Source organism: Pelophylax lessonae (assembly GCF_965119305.1).
Source record: "Pelophylax lessonae genome assembly, chromosome: 1".
NCBI lineage: Eukaryota > Metazoa > Chordata > Amphibia > Anura > Ranidae > Pelophylax > Pelophylax lessonae.
The window spans coordinates 853,242,563-853,262,000 of record NC_138768.1 but is presented as its reverse complement, the minus strand read 5'-3'; positions in this window follow the sequence as shown (position 1 = coordinate 853,262,000).

Here is a 19,438-nt window from a genome sequence, read left to right as displayed (position 1 = left end):
GCCCCCTAGAGGCTCGTGGGCGAGCGACGTAGCCCCCTATGTCACTTTACCCAGTAGGGGCTGACTGCCGCAGTGAATATTCGTGCGGCGGTCGCAAGTGGTTAAGGACTGCCCCACATACATTTAGTGCGGCAGGGCAGCCCTTAAGCGCAAAAATCATATACCGGTACGTGATTATCATTGTTGGCTCTGAGGCGCGTTGTACGCCCTTGAAACCTCGCTCCCGCTATAATTGGACACTAGATGTTCGCTAGAGGGCGGAGCTTGGATGGGAACCCCCAAGGTAAGTGACACAGGTTAGCCTGAGGTGCGGAATCTAAGTATCCACCGGTTTTCGCCAGAGCCTCTGGTGGTGAGGATGGACTTCGCTGCGTTTGGATACCAGGTCGCTGTCCTCAGGGTCGCCCCACCAAGGGAGAACCGGTCAAGGTCCGAAGGCAGATAAACAGACAAGGAAGATCTGAGAGAATGGTCAAACAAGCCGGGGTCAGGACGGGCAGCAGACAAGCGGAGTCAGGGACAAGCCAAAAGGTCAACAGGAAATCAGCAGGAAACAGGTCACAGGTTCAGGAACAATGGCAAGAGCTGTAGACAAGACAGCAAAGTGCAAATGCACCAGCTGCCTTTAAATAGTCCTTCTTTGGTGCCAAAACATCCGGGTCAATGCGTGCAAACATGAGAACGCATAACGTGCGCATTGGCTAGTTCGCGTTTGCGTATTAGCCAATTAGCAGTTTCTAACAAACGGTTTCTAACACCACCACTGGGAGCTACAATTCATTGAGGGAACCATGAATGCCAACCTGTACTGTGACATACTAAAGCAGTGCATGATCCCTTTGGAGACTGGGCCACAGGGCAGTATTCCAACATGATAATGACCCCAAACACACCTCCAAGATGACCACTGCCTTGTTAAAAAAGCTGAGGGTAAAGGTGATGGACTGGCCAAGCATATCTCCAGACCTAAACCCTATTGAGCATCTGTGGGGCATCCTCAAAATGGAAGGTGGAAGTGCGCAAGGTCTCTAACATCTACCATTTCCGTGATGTCGTCGTGGAGGAGTGGAAGAGGACTCCAGTGGCACCTTTTAAGCTCTGGTAAACTCCATGCCCAAGAGGGTTAAGGTTGTGCTGGAAAAAATGGCAGCCACCCAAAATATTGACTCTTTGGAACCAATTTGGACATTTTCACTTAGGAGAGTACTCACTTTTGTTGCCAGCGGTTTAGATACTAATGGCTTTGTGTTGAGTTGTTTTGAGGGGACAGAAAGTTTACACTGTTATACAAGCTGTACACTCACTACTTTACATTGTAGCAAAGTGTAATTTCTTCAGTGTTGTCACATGAAAAGGTATAATAAAATATTTACAAAAATGTGAGGGGTGTACTCACTTTTGTGAGATACTGTGTATATATACAGTATATATATATATATATATATATATATGTAAAAAATTTGAAATGGTGACCCAAAATGACCCTTTAAAGTGTTATGAGGTCAACATAATGTTTAAATGGACTAAACTTCTACTATAACAAGGTCCTTGGGTTAAAGGATAAACTGCTAAGAGCTCTAAGCTTAGCATAGTATTGTGGTCTACATTACATCCTGAAATGCCCGAGAAACACAAACTTACTGGAATTTATAGTGTTTGTCAAGATTTACTACTGTGCTGACTGATACTCAACCTTTTCCACAAAGATCTCAAATAAAATTAAAACAAACTGTTAGTTCTCCTTCAGCTGCACAAGAAACTGCCTGAAACAAAAGAAGAGGCCATAATTACGTTTTGTTATTTTATTTTCATTGTCGTTTTTCGATTCAAGATTTCTATTTTACTTTTTCTTCCCCGTCTTCTCCTCCTCCATCTCTGGTTTCAACAGCTGCTGAAGCTTTGCAAGTTTAGATGTTTTATTTTTATTATTTTTTTTAAAACCTCAGTTTTATATGTGGGTTTATTTTAGTAAAAAAAAAAAAAAAATCTTAATAAAGCTGGGTAAGTCAGGGTTTGATATTCTGTTTACAGTGATTAAAATGTCATTTCAAGGTTTATTGGGTAGAAATATGTTTCATTGATTTTGCCAGCCAGCTTGTGCACGTACCGTCTCAAGAGAGAGATTTCCACTCGGCCGTTTGTTGGTTCAGCACCAAATCCAGAAAATAGTTAAGCCTGCTTCTTAATTTCGAAGGCAAGGTGCAAGCTAATTGCATCACTTGGGTAGCGGCTACAAAATCCGCCTTGAGTATGTGCTTGTGACGAAGTCTCTCTACAGTATGACCTGGGCTCCTTGAAATTTCTTTTACAGTTACTCTTCACATGAATCAATAGGGCATGTGTGACAGCAATACTATATCACATTATTATTTTAAGGAAAAAGTACGTCTTTCTAACTAGTTTTTCTAAAAAAAAAAAAAAAAACACTGCAACTGAGTTCTATTATGAATCCTAAACTCTAGGCAAAGATCACATGGTCTAGTTGAAGTGAGTAAAAAAAGTTATTTTACATTTCTGGAATATAAAATATATATATTAATATAAAACGAAATTAAATAAAAATGAATATAATATAAAATCAACTTTCCACGCTAAGAGGCAAATATCCTAAATTAAACATACCATAAAATGGAAGTTTAGTACTTCCTTATTGTATTCTACATTATATGTCCCTGAACCCCAGTGACTTAATAAAGGTTGAACAGTTAAAAGTGTTTATTTTAACAAATAAATCCAGAAATAGATTCATAAGGATGCAAGATACCTAAAAAGAAACCAGGATCCTAATTCTACCCACAGTCATACAGAAAATGACCAGCACTGTATAGGACTTCCATTACACAATCCCTCTGGATGAACTGCTATACTTCCTTCAATGTCTAGCCTTACTCTTCAAGATATTCTTCCAGCAGACAAGGCTTACCATTTGTGCTCCAGACCAGGTTCCAGCTTCACTCTTCTCGGATTAAGTGTAAGCTTTTCTTAGGCCTTCCTTTTTCCAAGCACATGTGTCCTCCCCAGGCAGCAGGCTTGGAAGGTCAGAAAACAGAATGTTTTCACCACTGTACAGCACTTGCATTACATGATCCCTCTGGATGAGCTACCATACTTACTGCAATGTCCACCCTTGCTCCTCAAGATATTCTTACAGCCAACAAGGTTTACCATTGATGTTCCAGACCAAGTTCCAGCTTTATTCTTCCTACAATACGTGTAAGCTTTTCTGGCTTTCCTTTTACAAGCACATGTGCCCTTCCCAGGCAGCAGGCCTGAAAGGTCAGAAAACAGCCTGTCCATGTCCTCCACCACATAGCACTTGCATTACATAATCTCTCTGGATGAGCCACCACATTTCCTTCAACATCCACCCTTGCTCTTCAATATATTCTTCCAGCAGACAAGGTTTATCACTGGTGCTCCATACCAGGTTTCAGCTTCACTCATCCTATCTTCTTAAATTAAGTGTAAGCTTTTCTGCCCTTCCTTTTTTTCAAGCATGTGCCCTCTCCAGGCAGCAGGCCTGGGAGGTGAGAAAACAGCTGTATGCACAGTCCCCTTCCAGGGAGTCACCATACTTCCTATTTCCTACAATACCCAGCCTTCCACCTAGCTATTTAAGCTTTTTAGCACATTCTTGTAGTAGAATAAGTTTACTGCTGGTGTTCCTGTTGGATTAAAGTGCAAACTTTTCTGACCCAAAATTCAAGCCTTCCTTTTCATGCACATAGACCCTCCTAAAGCAGTAGGACCCCAATGACTAAATAAAGGAGGACTCTTCACTGGGTCTTGCTGAGGTATGGAGCATGGGTTGAATGCCTTAATAATGAGCAAGCAAGAAATGTATTACTGAAATCCGGGTTTGGACAAATGAGTTGGACCCAATTGACTCTCTTTGCAGATTGGGTTGAAATTGAAAGGGAGTGCGCAATAAGCCTTATTACAGAACTCAATGAACAATATGGTAGGTAATAAACAGGCAAAGTAAGTTGCAATCAAGCTGCACTGCTCTGTCCATTTTTCTGAAATACTCAGCATCAACCCAGAGCTGTTCCACTCTGTATTTCTTTTCCATCACTACAAATGTTCTCAGATTTTTTTCGAATGGAGGCCTGCATCATATAACCTACGTCCTATGAGCCCAGACTCTCATCCACCAGCCTACAGCCTCTAAATTGACAGAGAAATGATTGGCTCCTTGTGTTGTGTCTGCCTCCCCTAGTCTGAGCTCCGCTTTACAGGGCCTGTAAGAGGCAGATACCAAGTCAAGTTTAAAGTTTTTCTAAAGGCATAAGGTTTTTTATCTAAATGCATTCCATGCATTAAGATAAAAACCTTCTGTGTGCAGCAGCCCTCCTAATACTTACCCCCTCTCTATCCAGCCATGTTGCACGACAGCCTTAGACTCTCCTTCCTCATTGGCTGCTGTCAATCAAAGTCAGTAAGCCAATGAGGAGAGAGAGGGGGCATGGCGGAGCCGCGACTCCATGTCTAAATGGACACATAGAGCAGCAGCTTGGGTGCCCCCATAGTAAGCTGCTTGCTGTGGGGGCACTTGTCAGAAGGGAGGGAGGGCGTTTTGGATAGAGATGAAATGGATGGTCTATATCAGGTTGCTATTGATGGCTAGGAATATAATGATACAGGATGTGATGTGACTGTCAATAACTTCCTTTTGTGATACAGATTTATCTTGTCGGGGGTCATTTGCTGGTCTAATGGTGTGATGTTCCTTTTGAGTTGTATCTCTTGAAATGCAATAACATTATTGAAAATGGCTTTGTTCATATATAAAATTAAGATCAAATATTGATTCATAAATTTAGAGTGGACTTACAGTAGCTGACCAAAAATGGTGTGATGAAGTAACCCAATCTGGAACATCAACCTAAAAGTTTGATTTCTTAAAGCCATCTGTAACGATGGGTTCTCTAGAACTCTTATGTTCTTATGTTCTAGATATCACACTGGTTATATCTTAATCTTTCCACATTCTATATCACATTGATGTGGAGGGATAGGGATATATTGATATTGGATGTGATGTGACTGTTAATGACCTCCCATTGTGATTTATCCTATTGGTGGAGGGTGCGTTTGCTGGTCTTGTGGTGCGATGTTCCTTTTGAGTTGTACTGTATCTCTTGAAACTACCATTGTTGAAAGAAAATGGCTTTGTTGATGAAAAAAAGGTATTATGAAATATTGATCCATAAATTTAGAATTTACTTACCAAAGTAAGGTGTAGTAAAGTAGTTGTTTCTAAGTAACCCCTTTAAACCTAAACCTATCACCTAAAAACTACTCCTTAACTTGAATCTAACTCATAATAAACCTAACATCTATCGCTTACACCAAAATTTCGAAGAAATTTTTACTATCATGGTAAAACAACATGATGCAGCTATGGTGGTAACAGTACTATCATAGTAATATTAGTGGTAAAATAAATTCACAATGAAAGCAGGAATCAACAGTTTCTTAACCACTTGCCGACCGAGTACGGTAATAGTACTGCGGCAAAGTGGTTCGTTATCGTCCAGCCACGTAGTATTAACGTGACTGGACACTCCCCCTTCTGGGCGGCGCTTGCGCGCCGCCGGAGGCTCGCTCCCGCTGTTTTCATTCACAGCGGGAGTCGGGCCAGGGGAGGAGCAGCGGCGATCGCCGCTGCTCTGCCCCGATCGCCGGGGATCTAGTGTGGAGATCCGCCCGCTGTGTGTAAACACAGCGGGCGGATCTCCATAGTGACAGGGAGTGACAGATCGGACTGTTCAGCATAGCTGGACATCCGATCTGTCCATGACTCACTCAGGCCCCTCCCCCCCTACACGTCAGTAAGCACCAGGCATACATTAACCCCTCCCTCTCCAATAAAATTAACCCCTTCCCTGCCAGTGTCATTTTTACAGTAACAGTGCATATATATAGCACTGATTACTGTAGTAATGTCACTGGTAACCCCAAAAGTGTCAAAAATGTCAGTCAAGGGTCCGATCTGTCCGCTGCAATGTCGCAGTCCCACAAAAAAAATCGCAGATCGCCGCCATTACGTGTTAAAAAAAAAAACACCAAAAATGACAGAAATCTTTCCCTTTGTTAGTAAACGCAATAACTTTTGCGCAAACCAATCAAAATACGCTTATTGTGATTTTTTTTTACCAAACATAGGTAGCAGAAAACAAATTGGCCAAAAATTTTAAAAAAATTGGTTTTTACATCTTTTTTGGGGGGAATTTCATATAAAAAAATGTTAAAAATATTGTTATTTTTTCAAAATAAACGCTCTTTTTTTGTTTATAGCGCAAAAAGTAAAAATCGCACAGGTGATCAAATACCACCAAAAGAAAGCTCTGTTTATCAGAAAAAAAGGACGTAAATTTCGTTTGGGTACGGCGTCGCACGACCGCGCAATTGTCAGTTGAAGTCGCACAGTGCCGAATCGCAAAAAGTGGCCTGGACGGAAGACAGCAAAATCCTCCGGTGGTAAAGTGGTTAACAAGAATGTTACTTCTGCAGATAAAAAGTGAAACTCATGTAGTGCCATCCTAATTAAGTACTAGGATGTTAGGTACATTTTTTTTTTCTGTAATCAGTGGAGCAGTTGTTGATTGTTTTGGCCTGATCTGGGTCTTATTGGCTGCAGGTTCCATTGCTTCCTCCTGCTTTCAGAAAGGCTCCAGAACATAAGAGTGGAGCAAGCCAAATAAGGAGTATAAATATTTATGGGGCCTCAGCCAATCCCTGGGAGGTGTGCCCAGTGTAAGGGATGTCAGGTACCCCATAAAAAAAACTAACTAATAAAGATCAAATTTCCATTTCACAGAATTTCTATTAAATCACAAGTAGATGGCAACACAAAGCACAAAGTTCAACTGCAAGCAAGGCAGGGGGAACAAAAAAGACAGATCTTTGTTCCTGGGGGGAACAGAATAGCAGTTGCTGTCCTGTCTCTCAGACTGAAGGTCATGCCTTATGTCATTGCAGGTAAGAGGGATTATATTTAGGGCTATAAACAGGGTAAAATTGATTTAATTTACATCCCTGTGATCAGTAAAGGCTGCTGTTGCTACTGTGTGATTAAATAACACACTGTACAAATGTTAGTGGGTCACACTGTCGCGTCACATGACTATAGTGTACCAGGAATGTGATTATTATAGTGTTATGTTATATCTTATATTAGATTGTACTATGAGACCACTGTAATGCAGAAGGAGTAACAACATATCAGCACATGTTTAATTGGTTATTATTTTCTAAGAGGACGTTAAAGCGGAGGCCACAAAATCATGCCTTTAGATTTTATGGCATCCGCTTCCTTATCGTTACCTGAGCAAGAATTGGATATTCCCGGCTTTTTTTTTTTTTTTTTTTACTTACCTTATTACAGAGGATAATATACTCACCTTTACATCCACTTCCTCCTTCCTCGGCCACGGCCCGCGCCGTCACTTCATGTCCCGCAAAGCGTCCTGGGAGCTCTTACTCGTCGCTCCCAGGATGCAATGGGCAGTGACGTAGGCGGCCGGCCGCTCCTCTCATCGCGTTATTTCAGGAAATGACGCAATGTTAGGCGGAGCACAGTGCCGTCCCTATGGAAACAAATACTATACCGATCGCATAGTACTGGGCATGCGCAAGATTTCGCGCTGGATTCACCAGCCTCCTCCCACCAGAATCAGGAAACAGGACAGACATTTCCCCACAGCGGACTCGGCTAACCCGGAGAAAGATGGCGGCGCTCATGAGAAATTTTATAAAGTAAGATTTTATGCTTGCCTAACAATTATTTCACTGTCTAAAACAGGATTAGCGGATATATAAAGGTCGGAGGGTCACTGTTTAGGGGACATTAAAAAAAAAAAAAAGATTCTGTGGCCGGAACTCTGCTTTAATCCTGCATATGAGAATGTTGATATTATTATATATATATTTCTGTAATAGTATGTATGAACAGAATAGCAGTTGCTGTCTTGACTCTCAGACTGAAGGTCATGCCTTATGTCATTGCAGAAACTTTTCAATAAAAACACTTCTGGTTTCACCCGGCCCACTCCCTTCACACATTAGAATTACTGACCATACTTTCAGCATATGTGCAACACCAGCAGGTGGCTGAAAAGCCCATAGTCTAGGGTCTGGAGCAGTGGTGTCTTGTCCAGGAGGAGAAGTCCACAGCCTGAAGGGCTGCTGCCCTTCCGGGCAGCTCAGCTGAAGTTATACATGCGTTAATCAAGATCCCAGCAACGATAGTGCCAGGGGTCCTACTTTTCTCAGAATCCTTGGAGCTAATCGAGGGATTTCAGTAAGAATCTGGTCTAGGGAGCTCACAGGTGAATATCTGGCTGATATCGGAAGGAGGCAACCAATTGTCTAGAGACATTGTGTGTATAGACCTAAGCCTAGAATACCAGTGACTGTTTTACTACTCCCGAGTGAATTGCCAGTGATTGCCTGGACTGAGACAAAGCTTACAATGCTTTAGTGTTGCTTTTTCCCTGGGCTTTTACTGGAGGAACTATGCTAAGAAGCATCAATAAAGAGAAGAGTGTCTGCTTACTATTGTACAGTACTGCTGAAGTACCCTACAGATCTCTCCACCTGACCCAAGTTTAATCTGTAATAAAACATAAAAAAGACAACCCTATTGACTGATCAGTGAGCCAGAGAGAGTGACCGTTGCTGTGTGCCTGGCTGCCTCTACACTAATTGGGGAAAATAACCAGTGGCAATCAGAGGCCGTTTTTGGGGGGGTGAGCGCTACAACTAATAAAGTAAAACAGGACTTTTAAATGAAACAATGTCCATTAATGCAAATTACTTTAAGTGGTCAATTTTTGGTGCCATCAAATTGCCATTTTTGCCAATGAGAGAAACTCAGTGAAAACTTTGTGCCTGTATATGAGTGATGAGTTTGTAATGTTAGCATGTGTTATGACCGTTTCACAATGTGTGGCATTTCACAGACGTTGGTGTGTTTTTACACAAACATTAGAACTTCTGTTTTTTCTGCCTCATGTAACCAGCACGGAGCCCCACTGGAAAGGGAAGGTGCAGGCGTGAGAGAGTCGTAATGGCTCGCTCCACTGGAAACACTGAAGAAGTGAGAATCGAGTCACATTTATTTGGATAATGTTCATTGGAAAGAATGTGCCAGAAGTGTAAATCTAATTAGCTCTTTTACTGCTCCCAAGATGTTAGCGAATAAAGAGCTACCAAGTACAAATGGCAAAACAGACTTGTCACCAAGCTTGAGTCAAGACCAATAAAAGGCTAAAAGTCACCCTGTGTATTTATAGACGGGAAAAATAAAATTAAAAATTAATGAATAACAGGTCATATTTTCAAAGAGCAAAATGTGTTTTTTGACTGGCTGTGACTTGCTGTGCTGCAAACTAAACGGAGAGGGGCTGTCTGTGCAAAATACTGGGGGTAACTAATATGAGAGCATTTTACCATTCTATGGCAGGGAAGAGAAAGAATAGTTTTCAGACAAGGCTTGGGTGTTTCTGGCTAGTCTGTGTCCCTGTCCTTACAGGACTATAGATAACAATAACAATGAGGTTAGGGTTAGCAATCGAGACTTCCTAACAAGATTACCGGGTGAGCAAAGTGAACTTTGGAAACTTCTCCAACTGACAGATACCATTTGGGAGGGACTTGTACATTTTAGGCATGACTTTTTTGACACTTAAAAAACGACTAGTTACAGGACTGGTACAAATTGTTGTCCTAGGGTAAGTATTGACCAGATACAATAAGGGTCAACCCAATAGTTTAGGTGATAGCTTGGTTTTTTGGGGCTAAATGGGTTAAAGTTGGTAAAGAACAGCTAGACTTAAGTTCAGTAGATGGGTAGAGGGTAAGGAGAATCCACCCTGTAATGGCGCTTTTCCACTGCATGGAACCGAACGGTTCGGCTCGATTTTGTGCTTTTCCACTGCTGGTACCGCATGGTACGGTGTAGGAACAGTTCGGTACTGTACGGTACGGCTGCGCTTTTCCACTACATGGAACCGAACGGTACGGCTCTCTAAAACAGTACCACCATACTGGTACCATATCCCACAATCCTTTGCATGCAGCTGACTGTTTGTCACTACTAGTCACTGATTGGTCAGAGAACTGTTCTTATCCCACCCACTTACTTTAGTACTACTTTTAGTGGAAAAGCAAACCATACCAAACCGTACAGAACTGTTCCAACACCGTACCATGCGGTACCATGCAGTGGAAAACCAAACCGAGCCAAGCAGGGCCGAGTAGAGCCGAGCCGGTACTTTCAGTGGAAAAGTGCCATTAGATCACTGCCCTATTAGGATACACTATAAAAATATGCAAAGGTGCAGTGCTAAAAACTAGTAGAAAGTCCTTGACAGGAAATTCAACAGAAAGAGTCCAATAGGTGTGGGGTCCAAAATAGAAAATCTTGTAAGAGATGAACTTTCGATTGAACAACAGCACTCTTCCACACCTAAGCAGATTCCAATGCCCTCAATGGAAATAAAGTTCCAACATAGATAGAAAGGCACTTCATAGTGTTCATTATAAAATTTATTAAAATCCTGAAAGCTCATTCACTAAAAGGTAAGATAAAATCTTATACCTTGGGGCCCCTGATGATGTTGGTACGACAAAACCAGTTGGGTAGAACTGGATCACGTGACGTTGCCAAGCACGGAGATCGGCCTTCTTGATGGTTGGAAACATTCCCCTGTGGATTATTGATGCACAGGCAAGGTCATCTGAAGAGGAAGGCCACGCCTCCGAAACATATCGTCATAGTAACGGTCTGACATACCTCCTTCCTATCCGCCGAGAGTTCCCCGCAGCCACCGGTCTTCCGGCCGAGCTGATGCGCGCATGCGCGGTAGGGGCCGTGCAGGTCTAGTCGGGCGCAGGCGCTGTGGTTGGTGACGCCGGAGCATACTGCGCAGTCAGCAGGCCAGGAGATATACATCGCCTCGCCAGGACACAAGATCGGGTTCCCGGTTCTACTTAAAGAGGCCATAAAGGATAGGAGGTTGTTGGCATGTTCAGAATTCCCAGACAACATGTGAGTGCATTTATTTTAAATATGATAACTTTTAATAAAATGGAGTTACACTAGGTCGGATGAGCGCCCTGTCTCTTTTTGCCTGTTATAATCCTTGCAATGTACAGAGATCACCCAGAGGGGAATGTTTTTTTCTCAACAAAATTAGAGTTACGCTTTAAAGTATATTTAAATCTAGGAACACATCTGTCATATTTTGTGGCATATAAGTGGCCAGTTTTTAGATGTAGAGGCTGGATTTTTTTTAGGCTAAGGACAGAAAACATACCAGTTGATCATGCTAGTTAAGCAAGCCATATATCATACATATTTATTTCCTTACACCATGGGTGAAAGAAACAAAAATTGCTTGATTTCCCCATCAACACACTAAGTGTTGATGTGGGAATCATTCCTGCAGTGCTGTTGTGTTCTGCTGGCAGGGTGCATTCCTGTGTCGGCAGAATGCAATGATCACTATAGCCACCAGCAGCATTTGCATGCAAAAAATCCAACAGGCTGGTTGTACTGAAAACAATTGATTGATTGTGTTCAGTTCAACCTCCTCTAGTGGGCCCTGTGCTCAGTGCCCAGCATCGTGGAGCTTGATCCGCATTTTCCATTGAACACCAAAATTGGCAGGTACGCCACTGGCGCCCTGTGCTTTTCACAGCTGAGAGCAGGCTCACCCTGAGCACTGTGGATAATGTTATGCTGCCTATAACATCAGTCAGCATGACTGGTTTGGTGGTGGGTCAGTGAAGGTCTGGGGAGGCATATCCATGGAGGGACGCACAGACCTCTACAGGCTAGACAATGGTACCCTGACTGCCATTAGGTATTGGGATGAAATCCTTGGACCCATTGTCAGACCCTATGCTTATGCAGTGGCTCCTGGGTTCCTCCTGGTGCTTGACAATGCCTGGCCTCATGTGTCGAGAGTATGCAGCTAGTTCCTGGAGGATGAAGGAATTGATACCATTGAATGGCCCCCACACTCGCCTGACCTAAATCCAATAAAACACCTCTGGGACATTATGTTTTGGTCCATCAGATGCTGCCAGGTTGCACCTCAGTCTGTTCAGGAGCTCAGTGATGGTCCAGATTTGAGAGTAAATACCCCAGGACACCATCCATCGTCCCATTAGGAGCATGCCGTTGCCAGGCATGCATACAAGCACATGGGGGCCATACAAACTACTGAGTACTATTTTGAGTTGCTGCAATGAAATTTCAGCAAAATGGATTAGCATGCTGCATCATTTTGATTTTTGGGGTGTGTTTGAATTCAGCCCCCTGTAGGTTGATCATTTGCATTTCCATTGAACAATATGGCATCCTTTCCTTCCGAACACATTACCCAGTCCATATCAGTATAGATATCCAGCATGAGATTTTTCCCCATTGAGATGTGTTTCCAAAGTGTTCCTTTAATATTTTTGAGCAGTGTATTACACATTTGTTCTTTTTTAGCCTCCAAACTAAACCTTTTAACAACCCCTGACATTAACTTTAAATATCAAAATTTGCACTTAACTATCAATAAATGCCACTATATCTAATTAGTCAGGTGATAACATTTTTGGACTGGAGCTTGTGACAACTTACTGATACTAAAAAAAAAAGAGCAAAAAAGTAGTGCAGAAATTGACACATCTGAAATGATGGCTCTGACATTAACCTCTCTGTAAACCAACACGAATTCAAGCAACAAAAGGAGTCAGCCTTAATAAAACTGATTACTTATTATGAGTTTATGACCACTTAAAAACATGTAAAATGTAGGCGTATGTTAGGACTTGGTGACCTTAGCAAGCTTGCAATGTCTCCTGGATAATGCTAACCATTTACCAGTTGACTTTGCTTGCTCCCCACAGTGTCTCATTGATATTTCGGTCCCCCGCTAAGAGACAAAAGCCGGCAGCCCTCCACATTTCAATAGCGATTTACCTTTTTTTAAAAACCTAACAATCCGAAAATTTGCTAGGTCACCCACAAAAAGGAAGCCTTTTATTAAGCATTGTGTTTTCTTTTGCCGCAGGCAGGCAGACTGAATAAACACGGGCATAGACTGCTCGCTATTCCTTGTCCCGCTCGTATCCAAGAATCACAGACAATACGGCTTTACAGAATGAAAGAATTTTAATAAAAACACGCCATCTGAAACCCTTGTCAGCCCCCTATACTCGGCTCTTATAAAGAATTTATTTCATTACTAAAAGTGCTGTTGATTTAGTGTAACTTTCAGCACTCGAATTCTTGGAGAGCTTGAATAGAACATCCCTTTCCAAGATAAATATATTATGCAAAGTACGGAACTTTTTTTTTTCCTTCTTTGCCATTTTACTGATACGACCAAAAAAAAAAAATCCAATGTGTTTCCCATTCTGAGGTTCAAAGGGTCTTTCGGGACTGCATCGCCTCTCTCTGTCGCTCAGATGTAGGTTGTTTCAACATATGTTCGGCTTATTTGACAAGTTGGCCCAGACGACAAGCATTTCCTATAGTCCTCCTCGGACTCCTTTGGACGATGATATACATTGTAGTAATTGATTTGAAGGGATCACAAGACAAGGGCACCATAACATGTCACCCTGGAGAGATTAGGGTGTCTGCTCCACAGTTAATTATGTTTTTATTAGATGTGCCGTGGAGTGACATGGATACTTATTACCGATCGCCTTGCCCTGTCTGTAACAAGTGGGGAAAAGTTGTAAACTTTGGTCAGGAAACAGAGAATGCCCCTGGGCTTTAACTTGCCAAATAAAAGACTCGGGTACTAAACACCAGCTTTCTTGGCAGACCTTAAGTGCCGTTCACACGTCAATGCCTCCATTCACGTCTACTGTAGCTGGCAGATAGCAGACGTTTACAACGCTGTAAAATAGCAGAGAATTAATTAGATATTTTAAGTCTGAATTATTCCTACACCCTGACCTGACCTTAGAATGGGGCTTATTAAAGTTCAGGACTGTCTGGTTGGAAAGAAAGTATCAAGCTTTGAACTTAAACTTCAGAGTCTCGAAGCTTCAGACTTCTTTCAGCCTTGATGTAAAAATGAAAGGTTCATTCCAGTCAATCATAAAACTTTCTTACCTGATGAAGGGCTTTCCTTTTCATTTTGGAATTTGTGTTATACACCTGGCAGCCCCTACCAGCTAAATCCCTCCATTTGCCAGTAATATCATCCTTTGAAAGGCCCTGAATTTTGGCTTGTGAAATGCTTTTCAAAGTGTTCCCCGATACCAGGACATTCCCTCTCTTTCAGCCCACATTGGATCACAGTATTGTATTACAATAAGTTTTTTTTTTTTTTTAAATATTTCTAAAGAGGTGGCTATTTGCCACAAAATGGGTCTCTTTGATCCCCACCCCTCCTATCCTTCAGTTTGTGAGACCTGGTTTGTTGGTAATAGGATGTGCTGGGAACCATCTTTATTTTTTTCTTTTTTTCTTTTTTTTTTTTAAATTATAATTTTTATTTAGAAAAAAAGGGGTACAACCAAAAAGGAGTAGAGAAATATAGAAAAAGTAAAACCAACTTTACAGTACAAGGGACGTTGCCCCCATGTAAGAAACAATACATTAACAGCATTGGCAAGAAGAATAATACAAGGCATTTGGGATCGCATGGAAACATAGGAAAGGGAAGGAATACAAAAGGAAAAACCCCACACCCTCAGGGAGGACATCAAAACTCAATTCAAACTAGAATGATAAAGATCTCAATCAGCCCATACTACATTAAATTTAGTCACTTCATCATGTACCATTGCAGTAAGGTGTTCCATCCCCCGAACCCCCGAAATCAATCTCAGTAGAAGGGTTTTTTTAGGAGGGTTTCGTTGGAGCCAATGAAGCGGAATGGCCCGCCTGGCTGCCAGTAATATAAAGGAGGCCAATTTATTTGTCAACTTGGGAATGCCGGGGAATGGAAGACCCAGGAGACAATGTAACGGGTCTAAAGGCAATTGCATGAATTGTTTTTCTAATATCACCATTCAACCCACATTGGAGCCTAGAATTATACTTTATTATGATAAATTGCACCTTTTATACACCAGAAGATGAGACTAATTGCAACAAAATGTGTCTCTATGATCTGCCTCTTCTTTACTTCAGTATGTGAGACCTGGTTCATTGGTAATAGGATATTCTGGGAACCATCTTTATTTTTGCATTTTTTTATTATTAATTTTCAGCCCACATTGTATCACAGATTTGTATTACAATCAATTTTTTTTTATATTCCTAAAGAAATGGCAAATTGCCATGCAAAAAAGTCTCTATGATCTTCTCCTTTCCTTCGGTATGTGAGACCTATTTTTTTGGTAATAGAATACCCCAAGAACCATCTTTATTTATCCTTTTTATTTAACCTTTGTATTTTTTATAGCATATGCTGGGTTATATATATTAGAGAGTTTATTTGGGAGTTCTCCTAGAGATATATTTTTCTTTTTTTCACATAGTTACACAGATAGTCAGGTTGAAAAAAAGACACAAGTCCATCTAGCTCAACCAAAAAACAAAACAAAAAATAAAACACAACCATACAATCCCATATACACAATCCTATACCCACAGTTGATCCAGAGGAAGGCGAAAAATCCCAGCAAAGCATGATCTAATTTGCTACAGCAGGGGAAAATAATCCCTTCCTGATCCCCCGAGAGGCAATCGGATATTCCCTGGATCAACTTTACCTATAAAAGTTAGTACCCAGTTATATTGTGTACACCTAGGAAATAATTCAGGCCTTTTTCAAAGCAATCTACTGAGCTGCCCAGAACCACCTCTGGAGGAAGGCTATTTCCCATTTTCACAGCTCTAACTGTCACAAAACCTTTCCATATTTGGAGATGAAATCTCTTTTTCTCCAGACGTAGAGTGCCCCCTTGTCCTCTGTAATGACCTTAAAGTGAATAACTCAACACCAAGTTCACTATATGGACCCCTTATGCATTAATACATGTTTATCATATCCCCCTTAATCTCCTCTTGTCAAGAGAGAATAAATTCAGTTCCTCTAATCTTTCCTCATAGCTGAGCTCCTCCATGCCTCTTATCAGTTTGGTTGCCCTTCTCTACCCTTTCTCCAGTTCCCCGATATCCTTTTTGAGAACTGGTGCCCAAAACTGCACTGTATATTCCAGATGAGGCCTTATTAATGATTTGTACAGGGGCAAAATGATCTCTCTCTCTCTGTAGTCCATGCCTCTCTTAATACAAGAAAGGACTTTACTCGCTTTGGAACCTGCAGCTTGGCATTGCATGATGCTTATGATCTACCAGAACATCCAGATCCCTCTCCACTATGGATTCTCCCAGTTATGCTCCACCAAATATGTACGATGCATGCATATTCTTAGCCCTCAAGTGCATAACTTTACATTTATCAACATTAAACCTCATTTGCCACATAGTTGCCCAATGAAACAGTGCATTGAGATCAGCTTGTAAGTTGGAGACATCCTGAAAGCAAGTTATTCCACTGAATAGCTTGGTGTCATCTGGAAAGACTGAAATTGTACTTTTAATCCCAAGCCGTATGTCCTTTATAAATATATTAAAAAGTAAGTGTCACAACACTGAACCTTGGGGTACACCACTGATAATCTAAATATAAAGCAAAGCACAAATAAACAATTGGAAAAAAATACAGAAATCTTTGAATCGTTTTCTTTAAAAAAATGTAATCTAAATTTTGTACATATCAAAGTAGCTACCTTTCAAAGATATAACAGCCAAACACACTCATGGCATTCAGAACAGAAATCAAATATTGTTTGGAAAGTTCTTCCCAACACTATTGCAGAAGTTCCCACAAATGTGTTGCACTTGTAGGTTGCTTTACTTTCACCCTTCTGTCCAGTTCATCCCAAACCAGCTCGATGGGGTTTCAGTCTGGAGACTGCACTGGCCATTCCATGATTAGAAGCCTACCGTCTTGTTCTTTTCTTCTAAGGTTTTCTAATACAGACTGGAGGTATGTTTTAGGTCACTATCTTCCTATAGGATGAACCCCTGACCAACTGAGCATATTCCAGGGAGTATTGCATGGTGCTGCAAAATACTTTGGTAGTAGTTTTGGTTCAGAGTGACACTCACTGTGTGCAAGTAACCGACTTTGGATCCAGCAAAAGAGCCCCAGACCACCAGGCTTCCTCCACCATGTTTAAAAGTTGGTGTCGCAAACCAGGGAACCATCCTTTCACCTACTTGACAGTGTACAAAAACCCTTTGTGATAAACCAAAGATCTCACATCTTCATTAATCGGTTCATACGACCTTCTTCTAATCTTCAGTAGTCCACTGGCAGTGCCTTATGGCCCAAGTAAGCCTCTTTTTCACATTTTGCCATCTTAACAATGGGTTTCTTACAGCCACTCTGTCAAACCTGCAGCTCAAAGTCTTTTCTTCATAGTTCAGACTGAGACTTTTTTACTTTGATCAGTGTTAAAGTGTTAAGCTTTGCTTGAAGCTGTTGTCCTGTGAGCCCCCTGTCATGCAAGCTGTTGACTCTCAGAAACTTGTCTTCTAAATCTGTTGTGGTTTTGGGTCTGCCAGACCTCCTCCTGTAAAAGTTTCCTCCAGTTTCCAAAAGCCTTTTGTTGTAAAAAATTGTACTCACTAACACCTTGGCTTTCTTTGCAATTTCTCTAAAAGAAAGTTCTATACATTTAAAGGATTTAATGGTCTGTCTCTCTTCCATTGTTCGTTTTCTTTTTCTCACCATTTTGAGAGCAATGTCCTACTTTCTGCAGTACAATACTGTCCAAATACTGCTTAAGATGGTGTAGTAACACAGTATGTTTCAACACTGCATTTACACATGTAGCCCTACCCCGCAGGAGCCGCTTGAACAATTGTGCCTGGGTCTCTGACCAATTAATCCACAGCCAGTCAAAGGGTATTTGCACACAGCCAGGTGGATACTCTGCCACTCATTGTCTCCAATAACCAGTTTAGGGGATGTGTTTTTGTATTTTATTTGGAGAACTTGGATAGAAGAAGGGATTTAGTAGGATACACCAAATTAACTAATAACAAGCAAGGACAACTTCTTCAATAGAACTGTGTAGCAGACTTTCAGTAGTACTGTGCAGCAGGCTGTACAGAAAAAAGCAAGTCTTTTTTGTAGCAAAAGTAATGTAGTGGACCTTGATTACCAGTGTCCCCTTTAGCTTACACCCAGTATGCTGACTTCCATCACAAAGAGGGGGATTTTAGCAACAACAGTCAATAGGATCACTATAGGGGGTCTCTACGTACAAGGCCCTGGCCACATGTCACCTTCCTCCATGATACCAGACAGGATTTATGAACATCCTCCCTCAGTCAGCTTACAAGAGAACCATGGGTTGTAGCTTTAGTGTTTCAGGCCCTCAGGTCTCCTGCCTGAGGCCGCATGGCAGCCAGTGCTGGGGAGAGGCAGCAGCCCCCTCCCCACCTGGATCTTTCCCTGTAGAGGTGGGATGGACTGGACCACGAGCCCATGTGTTCCTCAGATATAAATACAGTCCCCAGCATGCCTTGGGGCTCATCCCCTTCTAATTGGACAGGGCTTCATAGATATTCATGCCCTCAGCTGTCAGGTTTCCACCAACTGTCCAACATACCCCATAGCAATTGGATCAGTGTGAAACATCCAGACAGTATGAGCAGCACCAGAGCACACTGAGCAGCCTCTGCTAAACAATCACAGCTTCCTGTTAAGCAGACAGCACATAAATGGGCCTGGTTGTCTCCCTGTTAGGCAGAGAAACCAAAAACTATATATACTCACTCTAGCACCTACCTAGGAGGGAGCTAAATACAGATGGAGAGCTTAAAGTAATCAACATTCGTTGGAACACTTGTAGGAATTGTTAGCATAAACTTTCAAGACGTAAAGCGGTTGTAAACTGCTGAAGTAAAAAAAAATAAAAAATGTCCCTGTAAGACAATTGCATAATGTGCTAGTTATGAAATTAAACCTTAGAAAAAATTATTATTAAAAAAATTATTAAAAAATATTAAATTAAAAATTATTAAAAAAAAAACCTTAGAATGAAGCCCTCACTGCTGACAGTGCTTCCATCTTCCCCCTGTCTTCCTTCTGGGATCGCGGACTCAGGCTGTGGGAGTGGCCGGCACCGCAATGACGTCACTCCTGCGCATCATTAAATTAAAAAGAAAAAAATTGAAAATTAGGGTGCTCTAAAACTTTTGACCGGTACTTTATATATATATAGATATATATATATATCTATATATATATATATCTATACTGTATATATATATATATATATATACTGTATATATTTATATTATTTTTTTTATTATAGATCTATGTTTGTCCCAAACATATTTGACTCCAGGGTTGGCTGGCTCACTACCGTTGCTAGAGTCTATTCCAAG